Source organism: Schistocerca serialis, chromosome 2 (genome assembly GCF_023864345.2).
Source record: "Schistocerca serialis cubense isolate TAMUIC-IGC-003099 chromosome 2, iqSchSeri2.2, whole genome shotgun sequence".
Taxonomy (NCBI): domain Eukaryota; kingdom Metazoa; phylum Arthropoda; class Insecta; order Orthoptera; family Acrididae; genus Schistocerca; species Schistocerca serialis.
Genome location: NC_064639.1, coordinates 1,007,887,828 through 1,007,908,864, shown reverse-complemented (window position 1 = coordinate 1,007,908,864; position 21,037 = coordinate 1,007,887,828).

Sequence of the window (21,037 nt, the reverse complement as noted above, 5' to 3'; positions counted from 1 at the left end):
AAATTCTGCCATCTCTCTCCCCACATCCACCACTGCTGGCGGCTCACCTCCAACTGCGCAACGCCACGCGCTGTTCACATCCAACTGCCCAACGCTGCAATAGCAAATATCCCAACAAGGCAAACCAGGCACAGACTGCACACAGCACAGTCAGTGATTTTCATTCAGGGCGCTAAGTGACGTTACCAACATAACAACCTAAACAGCCTACTTACAATACTTGTCTTTGCATGTTATTGGGAAGTTTATTATGGTTCAAATGGCTCTAAGCATTATGGGACTTAACATCTGAGGTCATCAGTCCCCTAGGCTTAGAACTACTTAAACCTAACTAACCTAAGGACATCACACACATCCATGCCCGAGGCAGGATTCGAACCTGCGACCGTAGCAGCAGCGCGGTTCCGGACTGAAGTGCCTAGAACCAAGTTTATTTTGATCTGGTGCATAACATGTCAGAGCCAACTTTAGATAGACAGATGAGGATCTGTAGGTTCATTTCCACACTTAGGTTTCACTATGTTCATCGTTGAAAACGCTGCCTCACATAGACAAATTGATCCAAAAATGATAATACGATGCTACTTTAATAACATTAGGGCAGTTTTTTACATTCACTGGTTTTGGAAAGTTGTCTTCATTGTCTTCTGATTTTAAGGAAATGTCATTTTGAAAGCGAATTATTTCCATCGTCGAGCACATCGTTGTCTCGTGGAAACTCGAAAACAGACGTTTTGTGTTGTGTCTACTGCAGGCAGAGCTTGTACCCCCTCGTCCCGTACCGCACACCGCACCCCTCACCTCATCCTGCAGCAAACCGTGAACGCTCTCCCCACTTACCGAAATCCCCAATCCCCGGTCACATCGCACCATGTCTTACAATTCGTGAGTGGTAACCTCGCCGTGCAAGAGGGAAGACCGTTGCATGGCGCGAACCTTAAAGCCGGTGAAATGTTTATCGAGACGAAAGAGGCGGAGATAGTGTTGTCAGACGTACCACTTACAAATACCACTTACAAATACCGTGCGAAACACTCACTGTCAGTGGACTGATATTTTACAAAAGTAGCTCACTGAACCAGATATCTGAAGAAGGTTTTGAAAAATTGACTCATAAAGCTCTGGCGGTCGAACTGTCAATCGTGATCGATAGGTTGAGCACCCCTGAGTTACGGCATTGTCCTCAATTATTTATTGGATGCATTCAGATCTTCTGGGATAGGTTTATAAACGTAATAAGAGGACGATATTCACTGATGGCAAATTATAGCTTATAAAACAATGAAAATGCTACACCAAAAAGTTGCTCAAGTAGATAATATTCAACAAGCAAGATGGATAGAACATTACAAGAACTTGTGGTTTGAAGAAGCGTTCTCTACGGACAATATATAAGATGAAAGTGAAATAGGATGTGTAGACGACTTATCTATTGATATTTTAAGAGGAGCCCTAATTAAAAAAAAGAAAACAGAAATGTTACTGGTATGGATGACATAAACTCTGAACTGCTAAAATACGGAGGCACACTACTACAAAAAAAATTGCTGCATTTGCTTAATAGATGCTGCAGAAAAGGAGGAAGGAAGCTATTCCAGAAGCATTGTGACAGAGTTGATATCACTGTTTAATAAAGCAGACATGTATGCCTATTACACATTACGACCCTCTTCAACTGTCGGCAGTCTCTGTCAGTCAACAGAAGAGATCGATCTGTACGCTTTTGTGCTGTACGTGTCCCTTCATATTTCCACCTTTTCACAGTGGACCTAGGAGTGTGGAAATTTCGCCTACATACGTATGACACAAGTGACACCCAATCGCCTGACCATGTTCGAAGTCTGTGAGTTCGTCGGAACGTTCCATTGTGCTCTCTCACTATGTCTAATGACTAAAGAGGTCGCTGATATGGAGTACGTGGCAGTAGGTGGCAGCACAATGTACCAGATATGAAAAAGGTATGTTTTTGGCGGTGTCAGGATAATTTTGATCACATAGTGTATAGAGAACAAATTAGCAAAGTTTGGGTATGTGCTTGTTTACGGAAGTGAATCGTTTGTGCGGTATAAGTAAACGTCAAGAAAGTCGCACACGAGCGAGAGAGAGGAGGTTTCTGAAAGGAGTAAAAGGATGCACAAGAGCTGACAGCTTTCGAATTCCGGAAATTAGGGAAGAAATCAATATATGTGCAACGTCCTCGATAAAATACAAGAAAATAGGAGGAGCTGGGATGAATATCTCGAAAGAATGAATGGAGAAAGATTGCCTATCCAGATAAAAGCATTTAAGTCAAGGCGTCAAGAAAGACCGAGGTACCGATGGGTATCACAACAGGCAAAACAAAATAAGGGCTAGTGCTCGCTGATCATGATGACGAAGATTCAAATTTCTGTCTACCCCTCCAAGTTTTCCCCTCTACAACACGCTGTGATATCACAGAGGTTATTCCCTGACATCGTTATGTAAATCGCGTCATGCTGTCTTTTTTTCTCGTCAGTGCTTTGCACATGTTCCTTTCCTCGCCGATTGTGTAGATAACTCCCTTGGAATGGTGGTAGAGACTGTAAACTGGAGCATACTGGAGGATTTGCCACCAAAAATATAATTTCTATCAAAACATTTATTTTCCAAGAAGCTCTAACTGCCTGTTCACAGCTTCCAGAGTTACACATAAGATCACTCGCTACCTTCTTCTTCTTCTTCTTCTTGTCCTTTTTCCTGGCCTCGTCCCCTGTGTTCATGTGGTCGCCATGTTGTTCTGGATTTGACAATGTTAGTGGTAAAGGGAGGGTGGAGCCCTTCCTGTCGCCAGGAATTTGTCTAGTGGGACGGAATGTGTCTGGTGTTAACCCCCGCGACAGTGTGATAATGTTTTTGAAACTTTTAAGAATCACCGGCCTGTGTGGCCGAGAGGTTCTAGGCGCTTCAGTCTGGAACCGCGCGACCCCTACTGTCGCAGGTTCGAATCCTGCCTCGGGCATGGATGTGTGTGATGCCCTTAGGTTAGTTAGATTTAAGTAGCTCTAAGTATTAGGGTACTGATGACCTCAGATGTTAAGTCCTATAGTGCTCAGAGCCATCTGAACCATCGTTTAAGAATCGTGTAGCTGAGGAGGGACGTGGTGCGAGGCCCGTATTCACCCAGTCGGATGTTGGAACAGCCTCACAACCATATCCAGACTGGCCAGCCCACTGACCCTCGTCATTAATTCGCCTGGCGGATTCGATTCGGGACCGACGGACCCTCCCAGAATCCTGGTGTCGGCGGGCTAACGCTCTCCGCTATCTGGGTGGTTTATGTAAAGTCACTCACAACCCCAATTATCTTTCGAAAACGCAAAATTTGGAGAAGATGATTTTGTTACAAGTGTAATTCGTAATATCAATTACAGAATACTTCAGCTCTTAAACACAATAAAGACACCAAACATATAAAAGTCAATAAAACATTAAAGAGCTGATATTATAAACAAATAGTGTAAGGTTTCTAGCGTAGTTTTGGTATTCAGTGAAAATGATGTGTGCTGTCATTACATTCGATGTGTCATACTTTAAAAACAGAAGTCTTCAATAGTATACGTGTTACGTCACGAAGTTTCTGCGTAGAAGCAACGTCATCTTTGGTTATCAGTATCACTGTCGTTGCCAGTTAGCATTCAGTGAGAAGAGAGTGAGATAATCTGGTATTGGTCAGCTGCTGAGCGATCAAGAAATAACTAGCAGAACACAGAGATTCAAAGGCAGAGGATGTTATTTTTGGAAATACGATTTTGTAATGAAGGATTTGAGAAGGGTGAAGATATTCAGGAAATGTTGACACTGCATTGCTTCCTCGTGCGTTATTTATCATGAATTTGAGAAAGGCAAATGTTTAGGACGATTTTTTCGTTATTAGTAAGGGTGAATTAGTTCGGTTGTCGAGACGTGGTTAAACAAAGTCATCTGCTCACGTAGCTTGTATTCAGAGTTATAGATTGGCCATTCCTTTACCGTTTCATTAACTAATTTCATGGTTCAAATGGTTCAAATGGCTCTGAGCACTATGGGACCTAACATCTGTGGTCATAAGTCCCCTAGAACTTAGAACTACTTAAACCTAACTAACCTAAGGACATCACACACACATCCATCACGCGGTTCCAGACTGAAGCGCGTAGAACCGCACAACCACACCGGCCGGCAACTAATTTCATGACAGAGTCATATTTTTTTAATAAAAGGTTCATTTTTTAAAGACGGTTGTAATGGAAACTTCGTGGCAGAATGAAACTGCGTGCCGGACCGGGACTCGAACTCGGGACCTTTTCCTTTCGCAGGTAAGTGCTCAACCAACTAAGCTACCCAAGTGCGACACACGCCCGTCCTTATGGGTGTAATAATTGAGGAATCAGGTTCATAATACAGTTTTGGATGCTAGTTTCTTTTCAGTCATTCCGTAAGTTTAGTTTGTTCCACCGTTCCCTTACGAAAATTTTTGTTTTGTAATTGTGTGCCGCCGCATTGCGCTGGGCGGCACACTGTCACTCAAAGTAAAGCATGGTGTGCCTTTCTTCTTGCATTGCACATAGCAAGATTTTTCTGTAGCTGGTTTGCTGCTGCAATCTATTTTAATATTCATCGCTTTCGAACTTTCCGTCGCCACAAAGTAAGTCATGAAAATTTGTTAGGGCCTGAACACAATAGGTTTATTCACAGTTAAGCATTGCATTTCAAAGTTAGCTTCCGGGTACTTAAGGTAAGGTGATCTCAGATCTCATTTCTTATGTAGGCGTTCCCACACTTACGCTGGAGTGTTAATGTTAGCTTGTATATCATTTATTGTTCGGAACACTGTTTAGTAGAAAAATTCAGGGCATTTTCACAGTAGCATTTTGGATAATTATTTTTTCAAAGACTGTTTTGTTATTTTATGTAGAATTTTTATTCTGTTAGTTTTGTGTGTTGGAACTGTAAGACGCGAACTGTGACGTCACACATTGTAGCATATTTCACTGCACTGCAGAGTACAGAATTTCACAGAATTTTTTATTTAGTATAGAGTTTTAAGTTTTCTAATTATTTCGGATGAAAGGTAATAAAGTAATAAAGTTTCAGATGCTTTTGGCGACTCTTTTTATCAGATAACGTTTACGTAAGCGCAGCACTTGAATTGTTCAGGTTCATGTTCAGCATTGACACACACGAAAGTCAAAGAAGAGGGAAATAGTTTACAAGCACAACAACAAATCAACAACAAACAATAATAAAACAAAACGGTTACAATAGCTTTCTTTTAAATATTACTAAAAGACAGTTGGTTTGAACACAGTTTAACAATTAAGCGCTCTATTGTCGTGTCAATAAGCGCCATGAACTTTCAGTTTACACTTTCGACGTCTTCCATTCTCTAACAGAAACGCTGTAGCCTAGAAGAAGGTTAATTTAACTACCTTTAAATTCATTAGAAACATAGGTTTGTCCTAGATTCAGTCTAAAAGTGACCTGATAATGACTGCTAAGTGATTCGAACAACAGTTCTTAAAGTGACCAGATAATGATTAAAAAAATAATTAGAACCATAGGTGTAAATAATACATGAGATTCTCAGACGCGCACTGTCCTTCTAGGCACAGTTCCAACACGATATTCACAGCAACATAAGTCATGACCAGCTCCATGCAGCTGCCTTTCGGTAACTGCCATTACACAAACGAATATCAATTAAGTCAACTACGATAAAAAATGGAGCAGGGCTACATAAGTTACACGTGTTACCTAAATTCCTGGTGTCTGTTCTTTCGGACATGTCCGAAAGAACACACATCACTCATTCACATAAGTGGTTCTCCTCGATGGGCAAACAATGCACAACCTCAGTGTGCTCGCACACATGCTTCGACATCTGGTGGGAAGATAAAAACTAGCTAGCATGAAAGACATGGACGGGGACTGTGGATAGGCGGCGCTAGGCGGGAATGTGGAGCGTTCCGAGATGCCTGCATAGTTGCGATTAACACTGTGTCTGGATGGTGCAGTGGTTAACGCGACTGCCCAGTGAACGGGAGCTCCTGGGTTCGAGTCTCGGTCTAGCACACATTTTCACGTGTCGGCGCTGATTCTGCACAGTCCTCATTCGCCTAATATCATCATTTCCTTTCCTTTCCTTCCCCCCCCTCCCCCCCATCTTCAATTACAACACACCTTTTAGTGAGATATACGTACCGTCCGTGATCTTCACAGATGCTCGCACGTCGATGCCGTACAGCTACGTATAACGACTGACGTAGAACACAAGCCGAGCGAGGTGGCGCAGTGGCTAGCACGCTGGACTCGTATTCGGGAGGATGAAGGTTCAGTCCCGCATCCGGCCATCCTGAATTAGGTTTTCCGTGATTTCCCTAAATCGCTCCAGGCAAGTGCCGGGATGGTTCCTTTGAAAGGGCACGGCCGACTTCCTTCCCCGTCCTCGCTGTCTGGTCTCCTCCCCCAAACAACCCAACCCAACCCCAAGCCAGTATCGCCGTAAAGCACCAGCCCCGCTACGGAAGAAAAGAAATCACACACACACACACACACACACACACACACACACACACACACACACACACACACTCTCGAACTATTCCTGATTCAGGGTGCTGACGCTGTGGCCAGCTCGGTCGCGGGTTTGTTGGCTTCGGCGATAACAGCTCTCTGATGGCTCTCGATCTTACACCATAATCGAGTGCATCAACATGAGGCGGCAAATATGAGGTAGCCAAGGAGGTGGAAACGTGGGTTCTACTATGTCAAGACTGCTCGGTAGCTAAAACAGGAAAACACAATTAATTAGCTGGAGTACAAAATTATAAAGTATTTATTACTTAACTTTGCTGTAGTCCATGATCAGTTGGTTGACAATTATAGAAGACGCGACTAGACTAAGCGGCTGCAGAATGACGTAATTTACAAGTCACAAATCTTGCAGTGACGAATCAACCTCTCATAATCTCGAATGTCGAATGCGGCGTATTTGAAGACTGACTCGGAACGGAGCTACAAAAACTTCATGGCAGCAATGACTGAGCTGCAGACGATGACTAATGTCGGCGCTGGCTAACCACTGAGCGCGGCTACGAACTGTAGACTTGCACAACTGCACTACACACCTGCTGCATATGAAGTGGCCTAGCGGCGCCTCGCGGCGAGCATAAGTACTGCGACTGCCTGTGTACTCTTTGGCTAGCACAGCCGTTCTTCTGTTCCGTTTATCGAGAGAATCACTTCCGGCGGATCGATCTCTCAGGCGGCGGCGTGGTCGTATGACTGACGACATCACACTCTCTTTCCCGTACTAGCAGTGTCTGCATGGTTACTGTTTACTGAGCTATCGACGCACACTCGGCCATAGATGACTGTTCTTGTACACTTCTTTGTTACACTCGCTGACCTTCCGCTCCGTGTATTTGCTTTATATACTGGTACGCAAAACTTAGACTAAAGTAACTCGCACGACTTGTCACTGCCAACTAAAATAGCTTGATGAAAGTGGGACTATACATAGAAACAAATGTTACAGTCTTTCTTTTCTTTTCTTTTGCTTCTGCCGTTTTTCCCGCGGATACGCAGGGTCGGCATGGTTAATTGGATGTGGCAATGTTAGTTGAAGGGGTGGCTGGATGCCCTCCTTGCCGCCACCCTGTACCCCCCGGGAAGGAATTAGTGTACCCCAACTGTCTGTGACTAGTGTAATCCATGGAATAGTGCAAAAGTGTTCAGATATCTGCGAGCCGTGTAACTGAGGCGAGACGTGGGGACGAGCCCAGTATTCACCTAGGGGGATGTGGAAAACCGCCTAAAAACCACACCCCGGCTGGCCGGCACACCGGCCCTCGTCGTTAATCCGCCGGGAGGATTCGATCCGGGACCGGCGCACCTACCCGAGTCCAGGAAGCAGTGCGTTAGCGCGCTCGGCTAACCCTACAGTATAATACAGAATATAACTGAAAGAAAGACAGAATGAGACGAACAGAAATGACACTTTTATTCAAAGACAATAATTGCATTGAAGTCACCGCGATTTATGATGGTCCCCTGGGCATTACAGAAGGCGGAGCATGGTTCTTACTAGGACGTGTGATCATCGCGGACAGCAATGTATACACGACGGTAGGTCTAGAATCACTACTCACGTCGCATTCGGGAGGACGACGGTTCAATCCCGCGTCCGGCCATCGTGATTTAGGTTTTCCGTGATTTCCCTAAATCATTCCAGGCAAATGCCGGGATGGTACCTCTGAAAGGGCACGGCCGACTTCCTTCCCTAATCCGATGAGACCGATGACCACGCTGTCTGGTCTCCTTCCCCAAACAACCAACCAACTACTCACGCTGAATCTGCTCTCATCAGAAGAGAACATGTGACCTCACTCCTCGTTGGTCCAGTCCTTGTGTTCTTCGCACCATCACAAACGATTCGCCGAAGCTTGAATGTCAACGTGGCGCAAAGTAATGGTCGTCGGGCAAAGAGACCACATTCACGCAATCGCTGTGCCCCTGTGGGGCGTGAGATGGTGTGCTTGCAATCCTCTCAAATGTGGTTTCAATTGCACCTGCTGTTTGACGTGTTTCCCTTCATGTCGGCTGCAAAATGTAGAGTCATCCGCTGCTGTAGTTTACCTTGGTCGACCACCTCCTCTCCTTCGGGCAGCAGTTACTGTACTACGGAATGCTTCCCATGCAAATCTAACTATGCTGCGAGCAATACCAAACTCCTGGGCTACACTCGTCACAATTCGTCCTTCTTCCATTTTCCCGATGATTCTTCCCTGAGTAAAGTCATCCAGATGTTGTCTCCGGGCCATAGTGTGATGAAGAACAACACCACTGGGTACTGTAAGTGCTCGCTAATTGATACACACAGTCTTTTCCCTTTCCTTCCATTGTTCGTGTTTTGGGACCAGCTCCATTTGGTGCTTTAATCGTTCTGACCTCACGCCATGTGACGTCCAGCATTCTGCGCACGACTGGGAGATCGCGGGCAACATACTCCCGCACTTTCATTCATTTCCACTGAGTAGTTAATATATTGTGTTACTTTATCTATCTCTTAGCTAAGTTTCGCAGAGCAGTGTACTCTTTGGCGATAAACGGAGTCAAGGAAACCAGAGATACTCTATGTGATCAAAAGTATCCTGGTACCCCCCAAAACATAGGTTTTTCATTTTATGAGCATTGTGCTGCCACCTACTGCCAGGTACTCCATATCAACGACCGCGATAGTCATTAGACATCGTGAGAGAGCAGAATGGGGCGCTCCGTGGAACTCACGGACTTCGAACGTGGTCAGGTGACTGGGTGTCACTTGTGTCATACATCTGTGCGTGAGACTTCATAACTCCTAAACATCATTAGGTCCACTGCTTCCGATGTGATAGTGAAGTGGAAACGTGAAGGGACACATACAGCACAAAAGCATACAGGCCGACCTCGTCTGTTGACTGACAGAGATCGCCTACAGTTGAAGAGGCTTGTCGTTTGTAAAAGGCAGACATCTATCCAGACCGTCACACAGGAATTTCAAACTGCATCAGGATCCGCTGTAAGTACTTTCACAGTTAGGCGGGAGGTGAGAAAACTTGGAGTTCATGGTCGAGCGGCTGCTCATAAGCCGCACATCACGCCGGTAAATGCCAAACGACGCCTCGCTTGGTGTAAGGAGCGTAACAATTGGACGATTAAACAGTGGAGAAACGCTGTGTGGAATGACGAATCACGGTACATAATGTGGCGTATCCGATGGCAGCGTGTATAATGCCAATTGAAAAATTCGTAGGAGGTGGTGTTACGGCGTGGTTATGTTTTTCACGGAGAAAGCTTGCACCCCTTGTTGTTTTGCGTGTCACTATCACAACACAGGCCTACATCGATGTTTTAAGCGCCTTCTTGCTTCTCTCTGCTGAAGAGCTATTCGGGGATGGCGATTTTTCAACACCTGTTCATAATGACAGCCTGTGGCGGAGTGGTTACGCGACAGTAACATCCCTGTAATGGACTGGCCTGCACAGAGTCCTGACCTGAATCCTATAGAACACCTACGGGATATTTTGGAACGCCGACTACGTGCCAGGCCTCACCGACCGACATCGATACGACTCCCGAATGCGGCACTCCGTGAAGAATGGGCTGCCAGTCTCCAAGAAACCTCCCAGCACCTGAAAGAACGTATGCCTGCGGGAGTGGAAGTTGTCATCAGGGCTAAGGGTGGGCCAACACCGTATTGATTTCGAGCCCAACCGATGGAGGGCGCCACGAACTTGCAAGTCATTTTCAGCCAGGCGTCCGGATACTTTTGATCACATAGTGTAGCACTTTGATAGCGCGCTCTGGGGGACGTCGACAGGCACCGCTCATTCCTTATTGTATCAGTCCGCCTAATTTCCAACATCTTTCTGTAATACCACGCTTCAGCTCTTTTTCGTATTGCCCGTAGGTGATTTGGAATGTATAATTTTCTAGACGCAGCCGGTGGAATAATAAGAATAATTTTTGCATACATTTCCGTACGCTGATGCCAAGTAATGAAAATCAGTTTCTTATATTATCTAACTTTTGCTTTGGAAATATGTCCAGTCATTTAGTGAGGATTACAAGTTACAAAGAGAGCAAGAACGATACGGGTTTTATGTTTCGTCAACGACGAGGGCATTAGAAATGGAGAGCCAATTTGTAGGAGCAATGACTGGAATGGAAATGAGTCGTTTACTTTTCAAATGAACCACCATAGGATTTACCTGAAGGGGGTCTGGGCAGGTTGGTAATCCAATCTTAAATAATGTACAATTTATTCATGTGCAAGTTACCTTTTACAAGAAACTATTGGGGATAAAAATTAGTAAAACTTGTAACTTTTAGGTAACCCGCTTCTAACCATTTTGACGAAAGGATTTCTAAAAATATTGATTAGTTTATAGGAAAATAATTATTTTTGTAAAAAGCCGCATCAAAACAAGAAACAATCTACATTTTTCTGTGTACATAAGGCTGTAACTTCTTTGTTTACAAAATAGGAAAACCCTTGTGTTAAAATGTGCAAAGTACTCAGATTAGTGCAGCCTGCAATTTTGAACAAATTCTGGCAAATAGACGCTAAGAAAAAGTACACTCTATTCGTAAAATATACAACTTACGGGAAAAGGCCATTAAATTTGTCAACGCATTCCAGCTCCATAAGATTGGATGTCTGTATCCTCTTCCATCTCATCTTTCGATGTCCTTTTTCTTGTTCGTTGCGCTGTCTTGCTCTGTTACAAGGCCTCTAATAGCTCTCTCTGATGCACTGACGCTTTCTTTACCTAAATTTAACGTTTGTTTTATTGTGGAACGACTAGCAGTTTGTAACAGTCTTTTCAACACTTCACACTTTGCAACATTGCCTTCACTGAACGTCGACACTGCATCAAAGATACCAAAATGCAGTGTACTAATTGACATAAACACTGTCTTGGGATTTCTGGCCCGCGTTACGCTATTGATGGACTCGGTAGGATTCTTCAATAGTTTTACACTTAACAAATACACTATGTGATCAAAAGTATCCGCACACCTGGCTGAAAATGACTTTCAAGTTCGTGGCACCCTCCATCGGTAATGCTGGAAGTCAGTGTCGTGTTGGCTGGTCCTTAGCCTTGATGACAGCTTCCACCCTCGCAGGCATACGTTCAATCAGTTACTGGAAGGTTTCTTGGAGATTGGCAGCCGATTCTTCACGGAGTGCTGCACTGAGAAGAGGTATCGATGTTGATCGGTGAGGCCTGGCACGAAGTCGGCGTTCCAAAACACCCCAAAGGTGTTCTACAGGATTCAGGTCAGGACTCTGTGCAGGCCAGTCCATTACAGGGATGTTATTGTCATGTAACCACTTCACCATAGGCCGTGCATTATGAACAGGAGCTCGATAGTGTTGAAAGATGCAGTCGCCATCTCCGAAGCAGTGGGAAGCAGGAAAGTTCTTAAAACATCAATGAAGGCCTGTGCTGTGATAGTGACACGCAAAACAAAGAGGGGTGCAAGCCCCCTCCATGAAAAACACGACCACGCCGTAACACCATTGCCTACGAATTTTACAGTTGGCACTACACACGCCAGCAGATGACGTTCACCGGGCATTCGGCATTCCCACAAACTGCCATCGAATCGTCACATTGTGTACCGTGATTCGTCACTCCACACAGCGTTTACACACTGTTCAATCGTCCAATGTTTACGCTCCTTACACCAAGCGAGGCGTCGTTTAGCATTTACCGGCGTGATGTGTGGCTTATGAGCAGCCGTTCGACCATGAAATCCAAGTTTTCTCACCTCCCGCCTAACTGTCATAGTACTTGCAAAGGATCCTGATGCAGTTTTGAATTCCTATGTGACGGTCTGAACAGATGTCTGCCTATTACCCATTACGAACCTCTTCAACTGTCGGCGGTCTCTGTCAAACAGACGAGGTTGGCCTGTACACTTTTGTGCTGTATGTGTCCCTTAATATTTCCAATTCACTATCACATCGGAAACAGTGGACCTAGGGATATTTAGGAGTATGGAAATCTCGCGTACAGACTTATGACACAAGTGACTCCCAATCACCTGACCACGATCGAAGCTCGTGAGTTCCGCGGAGCGTCCCATTCTGCTCTCTCACGATGTCTAATGACTACTGAGGCCGCTTATGTGGAGTACCTGGCAGTAGGTGGCAGCACAATGCACGTAATATGAAAACCGTATATTTTTGGGGGTGTCTGGATACTTTTGATCACATAGTGTATCTGAAATAGATATGTAAGATAATTATCATTTATTGTTCTGTCTCAGTTGTCACTTTTTTAAATTCGATTACATGTTTCGTTCACACGGGTTCATGTTTTGATCTAAAGGAAAGTAAAACTAAGTTTGCACCATCTAAAATTTTACAGTAGTGACAACGAAAAGAATTGTACGTAAAGGTAGAAGTTACCTAAGTAATTGCATCAGAAACCCGTCTTGTTTACTCAGCACGAGATATCAGAGTAATGTCTTTTACAACTGCAGTCAGAGTTTTAAAGAGGTAGATGTTGGTGATAGGTGGTAGGAGGGGGGAGGGGAAATGGAGAGAGGCTGATTCGAGAGGGGGATGGATGTAGGGAGGGAGTGGTGGGGATGTCATGAGTTTAACAAGTGAGATCGAGTTAAAATTACAGAACGTATAGTTATGGAAAAATTCTCAGTCTTGCTCCATTTCCTCTCCTCCCACATTCTATCTCCAGCATCTTCTTGTTTAAAACATTGACCACAGACGCAAAATATAGTCCTCCGATATGTTGTGCTGAGTAAACAAGACGGTTTGCTGGTGCAATTACTTAGTAACTGTAAATAGTAATAGTAAGTAGGTAAATCTTACTTCTATGTACAATTCTTTTCTTTCCTACTATTGTAAAATATTAGATGGTAAACATTTAGTTTTAATTTTTTTAGATCAAAAGGTGATCCAGTGTGATCGAAGCATGGAACCGAATTAAAAGAGTGTGCAAAGGATATGGACAAAAAATGGTTCGAATGGCTCTAAGCACTATGGGACTTTACATCTGAGGTCATCAGTCCCCTAGACGGAGGACTACTTAAACCGAACTAACCTAAGGACATCACATACATCCATGCCCGAGGCAGGATTCGAACCTGCGACCGTAGCAGCAGCGCAGTTCGGGACTGAGACGCCTAGAACCGATCGGCCACAGCGGCTGGCTGATACGGACAATAAATGAGAATTATCTTAAGTGTCTGCTTGTATATAGTTGCTAAATTCTCAGCCGGCCGGTGTGGCCGAGCGGTTCTAGGCGCTTCGGTCTGGAACCGCGCGACCGCTACGGTTGCAGGTTCGAATCCTGCCTCGGGCATGGATGTGTGTGATGTCCTTAGGTTAGTTAGGTTTAAGTAGTTCTAAGTTCTAAGGGACTGATGACCTCAGATGTTAAGTCCCATAGTGCTCAGCCATTTGAACCATTTTGCTAAATTCTCTCAAGACGATTATTTCGAGTAAAGTGAAAATATCTGAAAGTTTCTTTCAGCACCCCCAGGACGTATTATATATCATTGGAGAGAGAAAATTCCGCAGATTAAGATCAATGAAAAAAAAACGAATATTTCAAGGTTTTAACTTCTTAAGCTTTTTCGGTAAATTCACAGAAAACCTAAAACTTGATGACTATACAGAGATTTGAACCGCCATACTCCCGAGTGCGAGCCTAGTGTCTTACTACTAGTCCGCTTCACTCCGTGAAGTCGCTTTAAGCCGAAGGACTTAGTGTGAGGGAAGCGGTAGGTACTTGAAAGAGAGATGCTTTACTTGCTTTTTGCCTCGACTGTACAAACAGTGAATATAATAGGTGCCCTAATCCAGGTCACAGGAATGGGAGCCAATTTGCTGCAGCCACTTGCAGAAAATAGGATGAAATCTGTTGCAGCGTAGCAGCTCACCCGTCAAATCGGATTTCGAAATTGCGTGGTCTCGTAAATGAATCACGCATTGGCTTCTGCATAGACAATTACACTGTGTTCTGTAGGTTACAAAAGACTAGAGTTAAGTCTCAATTTTGTCAGCAGAGTATACAAGCGCCGTGGTCTTTGTATTCATACTGTACGGTTACCGTCGGTGAGGCAGAGTGTAAGTATCGTACATGAATTGCAAATACTCTCGTATCGTGTGATATTTTGCTCTGTATTCATAGTTATCTAGCCTGGACTTATGCCTTTATCTACTCTCTGGTAGTTCCTATGCACATCTTAACCTCTTACTGTTTCCTGGGGTTCTTGGTACAGTGATTTTAATTAACAACATCGGCCCAACATTAAATTTATATTTGCTGATTTTACATGCAACCTGAAATCTAATCTACGTAACAAAGCAACGGACAACGCTAAGTATACCTGGAACCAACACATTCATTACAAAAGGTGGTAACCGTTTGCTTTACCATGACCGTAGTCAAGCTACTATTGACTTCTGTTCCATTACATTTTTAATCTTTTACTTATGTTTCAAATCTTTCTTATCAATGGGCTAAAACACACTCTGCATTTAGCAAGGCAAGGGAGTAGTCTGGTTATATTCATCTCAAAATGTGGTTCTTTACAATTTTCTACACTTATTGGCCTAAAACATTGCTTTTAATGTGGAGTTATTTATTTAGCACTGATTCTTGGTATGGTAATCACATTTCAATTAATGACAGCAGTTAAGAATTTTGTCTTATTTGGTCTTCTACGTACAAAAGAAACTTCAATCACACTTTAGTGTAGGAATATGGATATCATTCACAGAATTACCGTAAAATCTACGGGAAAGAAAGAAAGGGGGGGGGGGAGGAGTGGAATGCGCGTGGTTGATATTCCGACTAATTGCGCCAGCATGTACTATCGGAAAGCGAAGCAAAACGGAAATTTTTGAGGGGCTTCGTACAATTGCACATTGACAAACACGCAAATTACGTTACACACTATCAGGATATTCAGCATATCTGACACCGTTTTAACGAAACAAACTGCGATGGATTGGCTCAACAAGTGAAATTTACCGCGAAGTTGAAAATTTGATATAAATTAATGAATTTCGCTTTGATGGGCTATTATTCCACACCAAGTGATTGAAACAAACGGCTTACACGGACGTAGGATAGTGAACACTCAGTGGCGGAAAACGTGGGGTCCGTTGGCATTCACAAAGACAACTCACCGAAAATTAGCGAATTATTAGATAACACGTGGATGAAGGTCATCAAAATCATTATAATGTGCTGCAAGAAACAACACTTGAATAACTTTCGATTTGGGTACCACGTGAACTACTGCTGCATACGTGGCCACAACAAGTTAATATCAAACGAAAATTGTCACAGAATGGGTATCGATTTCCTTGGGATCACTTTTAGAAAACGTTAAGACACTTTAACACATTCCACATACCCACGTGGCGAGCACTGTGGCTCCATTATAACTCACAAAAAACTGACAAAAAATATAAAGTAACTGAATGAAAATACTTTGGCCTGGCTTTTTATTTTCTTTAGCAAGCATTTAAGATGATTAACCACCCGCAAAACTTTGAATTTCTAGTTGTTAATCTGCATTCACTGAATTTATGTGTAACACGTTAGTTCAGCTGCATAAACATTTACAGTACTAAGCAACAGATCTCATTAACGACAGCAAACGCAAATCTGTGACTCTAATTTTGGATAAATTACTCAGTCGGAACAATAAGTAGCCAAGTCTGTCCGTCACACACACACACACACACACACACACACACACACACAGACACACACACACACACACACACACACAAACACACACACACACACACAACAATAAATATTCTATATTCTACAGTTAGGTTAGTTCCATGACACTATTGGATCAATATAGTGCGCCAAGTTTAATCGTTAGTGGTTATTAGCAATGAAGAAACAATTTATATGTGTAGACTGATAAGCTTAAATGGACAGTAAGGACTACTAAATATACAATCAGGCAAAAATATGATAAAAAACCCGCATAAACACAAACAAAACATGAAATTATGAAACATCAAATAAGACAAATGTTAGGGTCATTCCCTAGTGATGCAGTTTCTCTGAAATACTTTCCAAAAAGACCATGTTACATCATGACGGAAACGTCGTAAAGACAACAGTGAACATCATTTCACACAAATGAAAAACATTAACACATTACCCAAATTAAAACTTCAGGAGAAGTTCACTGATTCACTTAATCACTGCCTACAGATATCTTCAGGGAAGGCAACCTGTTAAGAAGCTCTCGAAGTCACAGTTTCTTCTGCCGAAATTTACAGTTTCTTTCGTTCACGTTCATGCGACTGGCTTGATCCGCAACCTCCACAGCATTCTTGGCTACTCATCGATCCCGTCCTCTGGTGCCAGTAAACAGTTCCATGAAACTGTTAATACGGAGTGGCTAAGCTAATTTAGTCCTGGGGTGTGGCTACTAATTACGCTTTTTCCAGTGCTGCTACCTTTACTTGTTTTGGTCTGGCTTGAGTGTGAGAGAGGGGGGGGGGGGGGGAGGAGGGCGTGGCACATTCGTCATGTGACGCGATTGCTTCGACGTCGTGGCATCTAGTGTGCCCCCTGCCGCCGTTGGATAAGCAGCTGCAGCAGCAAGTCGTATACTCCTAGCTCACTCATTTGTTACATAGTTTAATTCTTAATTTCTTTGCGTGTTTTTCGTACTTGCATTGTGTAATTCATAAATTTCGAGCGTATTATAGTAGTTGAGAGTTGTAGCATCGCGTTTTAGTACCTGAATAGTGTAAATTCGCGTAGTCGTTTGTCTACTGTTTTGTTTTGAACGGCCAGTGTCGGTTGGTCGCAGTCAGTGTGCCCCCTGCCGCCGTTGGATAAGCAGCTGCAGCAGCAAGTCGTATACTCCTAGCTCACTCATTTGTTACATAGTTTAATTCTTAATTTCTTTGCGTGTTTTTCGTACTTGCATTGTGTAATTCATAAATTTCGGGCGTATTATAGTAGTTGAGAGTTGTAGCATCGCGTTTTAGTACCTGAATAGTGTAAATTCGCGTAGTCGTTTGTCTACTGTTTTGTTTTGAACGGCCAGTGTCGGTTGGTCGCAGTCAGTGTGCTCCCTGCCGCCGTTGGATAAGCAGCTGAGCAGCAAGTCGTATACTCCTAGCTCACTCATTTGTTACATAGTTTAATTCTTAATTTCTTTGCGTGTTTTTGGTTCTTGCATTGTTTAATTCATAAATTTCGGGCGTATTATAGTATTTGAGAGTGTAGCATCGTGTTTTAGTACCTGAATAGTGTAATTTCGCTTAGTCTCCTTCCGCCGCCGAGCAGTGTCAGCAGTGCGCAAGTAGCAGCATTACTGCATTTACTAGGCAATCTTGTATTTTAATAACCGTTTAAATTTTGTCGATTTGTTTGCGCTCTCTGTAGATTAGTTCAGACGTTCTTAGCAAAACAGTTTTTAGCATGGATGGGGACTGCAACTGCTGTGTTCGGATGCAGGCTGAGTTGGCATCCCTTCGCTCCCAGCTTCAGGCAGTGTTGGCTTCGGTCACACAGCTTGAGGCTGTTGCCAATGGGCATCACTGTGGGGGTCGGGATGGGGGTTTGTCGGGGACGGCCAGCTCGTCCCACGCATCCCCTGATCGGACTACGACTGTGGTTGCCCGGGATACTGCCCGCATTGAGGCTGATCCCTCACCTGTGGTAGAGTGGGAGGTCGTTTCAAGGTGTGGCAGGGGGCGAAAGACATTCCGGAGGGCTGAACGGAAAGCCTCTCCAGTTTGTCTGACGAACCGGTTTCAGGCTCTGTCTCAGGCTGATACTGATCTTCGGCCTGACATGGCTGCTTGTCCTGTTCCAGAGGTTGCCCCTCAGTCTGCAAGATCCGGGCAGTCGCAGAGGGTGGGCTTACTGGTAGTTGGGAGCTCCAACGTCTGGCGCGTAATGGGGCCCCTTAGGGAAATGGCAGCAAGAGAGGGGAAGAAAACCAATGTGCACTCCGTGTGCATACCGGGGGGAGTCATTCCAGATGTGGAAAGGGTCCTTCCGGATGCCATGAAGGGTACAGGGTGCACCCATCTGCAGGTGGTCGCTCATGTCGGCACCAATGATGTGTGTCGCTATGGATCGGAGGAAATCCTCTCTGGCTTCCGGCGGCTATCTGATTTGGTGAAGACTGCCAGTCTCGCTAGCGGGATGAAAGCAGAGCTCACCATCTGCAGCATCGTCGACAGGACTGACTGCGGACCTTTGGTACAGAGCCGAGTGGAGGGTCTGAATCAGAGGCTGAGACGGTTCTGCGACCGTGTGGGCTGCAGATTCCTCGACTTGCGCCATAGGGTGGTGGGGTTTCGGGTTCCGCTGGATAGGTCAGGAGTCCACTACAAGCAACAAGCGGCTACACGGGTAGCAGGGGTTGTGTGGTGTGGGCTGGGCGGTTTTTTAGGTTAGATGGCCTTGGGCAAGTACAGAAAGGGCAACAGCCTCAACGGGTGCGGGGCAAAGTCAGGACATGCGGGGACCAAGCAGCAATCGGTATTGTAATTGTCAACTGTCGAAGCTGCGTTGGTAAAGTACCGGAACTTCAAGCGCTGATAGAAAGCACCGAAGCTGAAATCGTTATAGGTACAGAAAGCTGGCTTAAGCCAGAGATAAATTCTGCCGAAATTTTTACAAAGGTACAGACGGTGTTTAGAAAGGATAGATTGCATGCAACCGGTGGTGGAGTGTTCATCGCTGTTAGTAGTAGTTTATCCTGTAGTGAAGTAGAAGTGGATAGTTCCTGTGAATTATTATGGGTGGAGGTTACACTAAACAACCGAACTAGGTTAATAATTGGCTCCTTTTACCGACCTCCCGACTCAGCAGCATTAGTGGCAGAACAACTGAGAGAAAATTTGGAATACATTTCACATAAATTTTCTCAGCATGTTATAGTCTTAGGTGGAGATTTCAATTTACCAGATATAGACTGGGACACTCAGATGTTTAGGACGGGTGGTAGGGACAGAGCATCGAGTGACATTATACTGAGTGCACTATCCGAAAATTGCCTCGAACAATTAAACAGAGAACCGACTCGTGGAGATAACATATTGGACCTACTGATAACAAACAGACCCGAACTTTTCGAATCTGTATGTACAGAACAGGGAATCAGTGATCATAAGGTCGTTGCAGCATCCCTGAATATGGAAGTTAATAGGAATATAAAAAAAGGGAGGAAGGTTTATCTGTTTAGCAAGAGTAATAGAAGGCAGATTTCAGACTACCTAACAGATCAAAACGAAAATTTCTGTTCCGACACTAACAATGTTGAGTGTTTATGGAAAAAGTTCAAGGCAATCGTAAAATGCGTTTTAGACAGGTACGTGCCGAGTAAAACTGTGAGGGACGGGAGAAACCCACCGTGGTACAACAACAAAGTTAGGAAACTACTGCGAAAGCAAAGAGAGCTCCACTCCAAGTTTAAACGCAGCCAAAACCTCTCAGACAAACAGAAGCTAAACGATGTCAAAGTTAGCGTAAGGAGGGCTATGCGTGAAGCGTTCATTGAATTCGAAAGTAAAATTCTATGTACCGACTTGACAGAAAATCCTAGGAAGTTCTGGTCTTACGTTAAATCAGTAAGTGGCTCGAAACAGCATATCCAGACACTACGGGATGATTATGGCATTGAAACAGAGGATGACACGCGTAAAGCTGAAATACTAAACACCTTTTTCCAAAGCTGTTTCACAGAGGAAGACCGCACTGCAGTTCCTTCTCTAAATCCTCGCACAAACGAAAAAATGGCTGACATCGAAATAAGTGTCCAAGGAATAGAAAAGCAACTGGAATCACTCAATAGAGGAAAATCCACTGGACCTGACGGGATACCAATTCGATTCTACACAGAGTACGCGAAAGAACTTGCCCCCCTTCTAACAGCCGTGTACCGCAAGTCTCTAGAGGAACGGAGGGTTCCAAATGATTGGAAAAGAGCACAGATAGTCCCAGTCTTCAAGAAGGGTCGTCGAGCAGATGCGCAAAACTATAGACTTATATCTCTTACGTCGATCTCTTGTAGAATTTTAGAACATGTTTTTTGCTCGCGTATCATGTCATTTCTGGAAACCCAGAATCTACTATGTAGGAATCAACATGGATTCCGGAAACAGCGATCGTGTGAGACCCAACTCGCCTTATTTGTTCATGAGACCCAGAAAATATTAGATACAGGCTCCCAGGTAGATGCTATTTTTCTTGACTTCCGGAAGGCGTTCGATACAGTTCCGCACTGTCGCCTGATAAGCAAAGTAAGAGCCTACGGAATATCAGACCAGCTGTGTGGCTGGATTGAGGAGTTTTTGGCAAACAGAACACAGCATGTTGTTATCAATGGAGAGACGTCTACAGACGTTAAAGTAACCTCTGGCGTGCCACAGGGGAGTGTTATGGGACCATTGCTTTTCACAATATATATAAATGACTTAGTAGATAGTGTCGGAAGTTCCATGCGGCTTTTCGCG